Source organism: Prionailurus viverrinus, chromosome B3 (assembly GCF_022837055.1).
Source record: "Prionailurus viverrinus isolate Anna chromosome B3, UM_Priviv_1.0, whole genome shotgun sequence".
NCBI classification, from domain to species: Eukaryota; Metazoa; Chordata; class Mammalia; order Carnivora; family Felidae; genus Prionailurus; species Prionailurus viverrinus.
In genome coordinates, this window is record NC_062566.1 from 30,832,197 (window position 1) to 30,839,012 (window position 6,816).

Genomic DNA, 6,816 nt, shown 5'->3' on the forward strand with positions numbered 1-6,816 from the left:
ATTTTCTTCTGTGACAAAAATGAATCAGCAGGCAAGAGCGGTGGTCAAAGGGAAAAGACTGCATCTAGAAGCTGGTCTCAGTTCTGCTCAGAGGACGTGGGACAAGTCACAGCCACTCTGAACTTCTTTTTTTTTTTTTTTTTTAATGTTTTTTTTTTTTTAATTTTTTTTCAACGTTTATTTATTTTTGGGACAGAGAGAGACAGAGCATGAACGGGGGAGGGGCAGAGAGAGAGGGAGACAGAATCGGAAACAGGCTCCAGGCTCTGAGCCATCAGCCCAGAGCCCGACGCGGGGCTCGAACTCACGGACTGCGAGATCGTGACCTGGCTGAAGTCGGACGCTCAACCGACTGCGCCACCCAGGCGCCCCCTGAACTTCTGTTTCATCTTCTGGAATATGAGAGAATGGGGTTCAATGCTCCCTACGGTCCCGGAGCCGGAAGGTGATTCAACTTTAGACCAACCCTTACAGCTTGAACGACACTTCACGCTTAGTACTTCACTTGATGTCCACGGTAACCCCGTGAGTGAGCCAGGAGAGGGACGATTATCTCCGTTTACAACGGTGAAATGATTTGCCCGTGGTTACACGCCCTACATGGGAGAGAGCAGAGCCCGCGTCACGGGCTGCTCTCCTGGCCCAGGCTTGTCCCACGTCCTGGTGCGAGCAGGACAGACTCTTGGCTGCAAACCCCCCTCCCCCCTCCCTCTCCACACGGGAGCTTCTGTTCAGGCCAGCATTTGGGGCTCATCATCCCGTCTACCCCACTTTGTGCTGAAAAAAACTGAGATCCACGGAGGGAAGTGAAAGGGCCTCCCCGAGATCACTCCAGGAAGTGCTCCAGTCTCCTAAAACATCGGCCAGTGCTCCCCTACCCACCTGCTCCCCGCCCCCCCGCCTCATTCCCCGCATCATCCCATGCCTGTGCTCGGGAAGGGACTGCCCTAAAGGTGACACTGGCGAGTTCTGAGCACATTTGGGGGCCCTCCACTGTATCATCGCTATCCACACTACCCGTATGGGGCCTTGAGAAATTGTCACCGGGGTCCTCTTGGGGGCTGATGTGCCCAGCAAGCTCCTGACAGGATCCTCAGGGCCCTGTCACCCCTCGGTGTCTCCCTGACCCCCCAGGACCGCAGCCCCCGCAGCTCACCGCCTCCCCCCGGCCCCGGGGAAGCCTCCAAGTCCACTGATTTCTACCGAGGCCCAGCCCCACCCCACTGCGCCTGTCCCGCACCTCGGGAGGGGGGGTGGCTCCTTCTCCACCCTGACGCCCACCCTGCTGTCCCCACGAACACAGCGTGTGTGCGGGGTGGCAGGCCACTGGCCTGCAGGCAAATACGACTCCTGTCTCCTTTCTCAGGACTTAGCCCAGCCGGCCCCTCTTGCAAACATAGCCCTCAGAGGTGATCGCTTCCTGTCCCCGATCCCATGACCTGTGAATAAAGCTCTTGGGAACCAGTGTCCCCTCACGCGGCCATGACCGACCACAGGGCTTTATTTTTTGATGTTTATTTATTTTTGAAGGAGAGAGAGAGAGAGACAGAGCATGAGGGGGGAGGGGCAGACAGAGAGGGAGACACAGAATCCGAAGCAGGTTCCAGGCTCTGAGCTGTCAGCACAGAGCCCGCCGCGGGGCTCGAACCCGTAAACCATGACCTGAGCCGAAGTCAGAGGCTTAAAGGGCTGAGCCACCCGGACCCCCCAAGGCTGGCCTGCTTTTAACGGGCAGCTCTATGCATCTGTGAATTCTCAGGACCTCAGTGCCTCCACCGTGGTGGGGGCTCCGCAGCCCTGGAGAGAAGGGGGACAGAGGGAAGAGCCAGCTTTACATACTGGTCCTGCCTGGGGCACCGAAACGGGCTCCGCCCTCTACCAACCCCCGAGTGAGCATCTCCTCCGGGCCTCCGTCTTCTCATCTGTAGCGTGGGGACAATGTATGGTGCAGACCTCAGCAGGATTATAAGGGATAAGCACCCCGCCCCGTCACCGTCACCGGGAACTATTATTATCATTTCTGGGGGATTCCCGTGAGGTCCTTCCCTGAGCTCGCAAGAAAGCCCCAAGGTCTCCACGCCGTTTGCAGGAAGCGCCCAGGGGGGTTGGCAGCCGCCTGCCCTGCCCTCCCTCTCCTCCAGCCCCAGTCGGAAAACCCCTTTGTCAGGTCGCCCCAGACACAGCCAAGCTGTTTTCCTTTCCCTTGTTGACACAGGGAAGACCTGGCCACCGAGCCCGGGTTGGCGGGGGAGGTGGGGGGAGGGGCTGGGCCTCTCACCCTTTCAAGTGCAAACACCCGCGCTGTGTATCTTGGGCCCCTCTGAAGGGCCATTGCTGGTGAAATACCAGGTTTGGAAATACTTGGCTGCTTGTTTGCATTCGGAAGCCTGTACACGCTCGGGCCTCTCAAGGTCTGCGTTCGGGAGGCTGGGGGCCCTGGGTGGTTACAGGACGCACAACCTGTCCTGGCTCTGAGCTGGAGCCACCTGGGGTGGAAGGGGGCCCCCCGCGCACCCTCGAGGGCCCATGTCCTGCGCTGGGAGAGCAGACAAAGGCACGGGGAGAAGCTCCCAGACAGACAGGAGGTGAGCCAAGTGCACGGAGAGGACGGCCCCAAGGTTTGGAGGGAAAAGGGTGCCCCTGTGGCCGTTTGTGCAGAAATCCTGGGCCTGGCCCGCTCCTGGCTCCTGCTGTCCCTCCCCGCCCCCTCCATACCCACCTCTCCACCCACAGGAATATGCAAACTCCTCATCCTGCCAAGGGCCAGCTGGGGAGGAATGGATGTTTATTTGAGCTGCAAGGCTCTAAGAAAGAACCAACCAGCCCAGCAGCCTGGGACAGAACGAATGGGGCGGGAGAAGAAAGCAGGGTGGCCTGGATGGAGACCCCCGTGGGTTCCATCCCGTCCTCTAGGAACACGAGCCACTGCGTCTCGAGTGCTCATTTGGGCCAGGCGTCGTAGGTGCCTTATTTGCTTATGACTTCGTGAGATATGTGGTGCCACGCCCATTTCACAGATGGAGAAACTGATCCTGGAGCCATTTGGGCTCCTTGGACAGGGCCCAGGGACCTCCCTGACAGGCAGAGGCTCTGGGAAGTGTTTGCTCAAAGGAGGTGGGGGCAGGGCTCCCAGGGAAGAGCACGTGGGTGTTTGGGACAAGTTCAGAGGCTGGTGACAAGCCCAGGGTGGCAGGCGAGGAAGGAGGGGAGGGGGAGCGGGGAGCGGAGGACAGACAGAGGTAGGAGATGACTCAAGGAGGGCCTCCCTCACCCCTTCCACGCTGTGGGGGGTGCCTAGCCCGGGCTGTCTACAGAACAGACAGCAGCACATTGGCTGTGCCCCGGGGCCGGCTAAAGGCAGAGAAGTGAATTGATTTATTTATACAGCCTTCTCTTGGGTCCCCCACAAGGAAAGCAGAATTCCAAAGCTTATGGCCCAGAGCTCACATGCACTTTCTCCAGAAAAGGTCCTCTCTTCAGGCCTCGCTCAGAGCCCATGTGCTCAGTGTGCCTATAATCCCAGTGAGCTGGTTAGAAAGTTCCAGAAGGTGAGGCAGGCCCTTAAGCAACAGGGAGAGGGTGTTGCTATGAAGAAGGGAAGGAACTGCAGCACCGGGGGGGTTCAGTCGTTCGGCGTCTTCCTGGCTCAGGTCACGATCTCCCAGTTCTGGGTTCGAGCCCCGAGTCAGGCTCTCAGCTGTCCACACAGAGCCTGCTTCAGATCCTCTGTCTCCCTCTCTCTCTGCCCGTCTCCTACTCTCGCGTATGCTCTCTAGCTCGCTCTTTCTCTTTTTCTCTCAACAATAAATAAATTGGGGCGCCTGGGTGGCTCAGCTCATGATCTCATGGTTCGTGGGTTCGAGCCCCGCGTCAGGCTCTGTGCTGACAGCTCCGAGCCTGGAGCCCGCTTGCGATTCTGTGGCTCCTTCCCTCTCTGCCCCTCTCCCGCTTGTGCTCGGTCTCTCTCTGTCTCTAAAATAAATAAGCATCTAAAAAAATTATTGTTAATACATAAACATTAAGATATATACATACATACATACATACATAAAGGAGAAAGGAAGGAACCAAAGCAATAATGGAAAAATGTTCCAGATTCAGCGCTGGCCCAGGCCGCCTCGCAAAGCGGGGTCTGGGACCAGATAGACCTGGACGTCTTGACTACTGTTCGGCTAAGTGAGGGTGGAAAGTTCCTGCCACGCCCCATCTGGAGAGCAGGCCTTTGCGGCCACGGGCAAAGACGGAAGAACAGGAGGTACGTGGGTCACCAGCTGAGTGTCGGCCTCGGGGGCAGGGCCTTGTGCCATCATCACTGCTGTGCTTGGCATCCTTGCAAGACGCCCAGCACGTCCTAGAAGACCCGTTCTCGAGCTCGTCTACACCTTGGAATCATCTGGGAGACTTGGTAAACGCTCATGCTTGCTCTGCCTCCCAGAGATGCTGAGTAAAAGGGTCCGGGGTGGGGCCCCGGAACATCAGGATTTTTTAAGCCCTGGGGGTGATTCGAACCGTGCAGCCAGGGCTGAGAACGCCTCTCTGGAAGCAGCAGTATCCCAGCCCAGAAGCTGACACAGACTCCTAACCATCAGGGCTGCCGGGAAAGGGGCTAAATCGGTCTGGGTGCCCAGGGTCTGAGAGCAGAGCAACGGATTTTAGAAAGCTTTCCGTCAAAGTGGTTAATTTCCTTGAAGCTTTGGCTCTTAAGGGAATAAAGTTCAATTATCTGGAAAACTCACTTATGTGGAACTCCTCACTCCCAAACGACACCGGGTAAATGAGGTGTTAAGATTCTATAGATTCTCAGATTAGAGCCTTTGTGATTCTTCACCCAGAAAAAAAAAAAAAAAAAATTCTCCGGTGGCTTGGCTTGCAAGCAGGCTCTCACTGTCCTAGCTCCTTAGGCAGCTGGGCTCTGCTTACACCCCGGGTCCGGGAAGGGCTCCCCGGCTTGGCGGGAAGAGTTTTCTGCCCGAGCCCCCGCCAGCCTGAGCGCCATGCCCGGGGCCCCTGTTGTCTCAGCTACTCAGGGCCCGTGAGCCTATTTCTGCCCGAAACAGCAAATACCCTTTTCTCCCCCATCCAATAACCATATCCTCATACACGGGGGGGCGGGAGGGGGGGGAGGAATCGCCGTCACCACGCATCCTGTAGAGCACACGGCTCCACACGACGCTTTCCAGTGGCTTCTTCGACAAAGAATACAGATCGCTTATTTGTGCCTATTTGTTTTAGGAGCTCATAGTGAACCAGAGGGGCGAGAAGAAGAAAGCAAAAGGTGCGGTGATCATGGAAATCTCAGTTTGTTCCTGAGGACCCCACGCAGGCAAAACCCAGAGAGGGAATGTTGACCCATGAGTTGCTGCGACCCAAATGAGGAAGAAAGCATGGAAGGCGGGGTCCGTGTCCCGGGATCCTTTGCGGCTGTCGTCAGGAGAGAGTTACTTCTTTGTTTACTGAATGCCCGTCCCACACTGGCAAAGAAGCTCCAAGAGAGAAGGGAATTGGTCTTTTTTTTGGTTATTGTCGTGTCCCCGGGGCCTACGACGGGGCCCTGTCAACAGCAAGCGAGCAGTAGACATTTGTGGAATGAGATGATCTTTGAACCGGTGCTGGGTTTTGTGAGGTGGGAAACAGAGTCCCAAGGTGCGTTAGTTACCTGCTTGCGGTCGCTGCTGTAACAAAGTACCTCCCGGCGACGGGCTCCAAGCGACAGAAATGTACTGTCTCGCAGCTGTGGAGGCTACAGGTCTGAGATCACGCTGCTGGCGGGTTCGGTTCCTCCCGAGGGCTGAGAGGGAGAACCTGTTCCGTGCCTCTTCCGGCTTCTGGTGGTTTGCCAGCAATCTCTGGGGATCCGGATCCCCTTCCAACAAAGACACTAGTCCTACGGATCCCAAGGACTTCATTTTAACTTCATTACCACTATAAAGACCCTACCGCCAAATAAGGTCACACTCTGAGGTACTGAGACCCTCAGGGTAGACATGGGTGGGGGGGGGGGCACTCCAGTCAACCCATAACCCCTGTTAGTTGAGTCATGATTAAATAAATCATTAATAACACATGATTAAATACTAAATTGGGAATTCAACCCCTGTATATCCCAACATGCAGTAGACATGGCCGATCTGCTGGGTACTTCGTTAAATCGGGGGAGGCTACAAAGATAATGCAGAGAAAGTGACAGAAACAAAAACCGACGTCAGCCAAGGAGGGGAAGAACCAGAAGGTCACGGCTCACAACATGGCACGAAGCCCCGCCACGGAGAGCAACGAATTCTGTGGTTGGGGAGGAAGGAGCTTTCATGGAAGAGGTCGCACGTGAGCTGGGTTTTGGCTGTGAAAAAGATGTCCCAGGGTGCAGAAAAGAGGAAGGCTCATGGCCGGCGGGAGCAGGGGTGGGGTGGGTGGGTGGGTGGGTGGGTGCCTGGCATTTGAAGGGGGGCATCGAGCAGTCTCGTGAGGCTGGGGTGTAAGCCACGTGAAGACACGCAGTAAGAGAGCCCTACGATGAGGAAGGTGGTGGGGTCTGGGGGGGTTGTCTGTGTATTTGGGGCCGGTCACGGGGAGCCAAGGCGTGTGGTTGAGAGGGGAGCGGTTTAGGAAGCCCGCACCTCCGGCCTTGCGGGAGTGGGAGTACAGAAAGCAACCCTCAGAAAAGCCCAGGCTGGACCAGTTGGGGCTGATGAGTGTGAATGGAAGAGCCGGGGACCCCGTACCTCCCCAGATGTGAGCCGGGAGAGGCGGACAGCAAGGGAGGAGCAGGTGCAGGGTGTAAGGGGGAGGGCCGCGGGCCGAGACGGGGAGGGGGGGGAC

The 6,816-nt window shown here is 56.9% G+C and overlaps 1 long non-coding RNA gene across 1 annotated transcript; it reads left to right on the forward strand.

Annotated features, from left to right (window-relative positions):
• Positions 1-373: 373 nt before the first annotated feature.
• On the forward strand, positions 374-5,622 carry LOC125168663 (uncharacterized). Its single transcript, XR_007153244.1, has 3 exons — positions 374-445; positions 4,096-4,255; positions 5,233-5,622. It is a non-coding gene; the product is annotated as an uncharacterized LOC125168663 (long non-coding RNA).
• Positions 5,623-6,816: the final 1,194 nt, after the last annotated feature.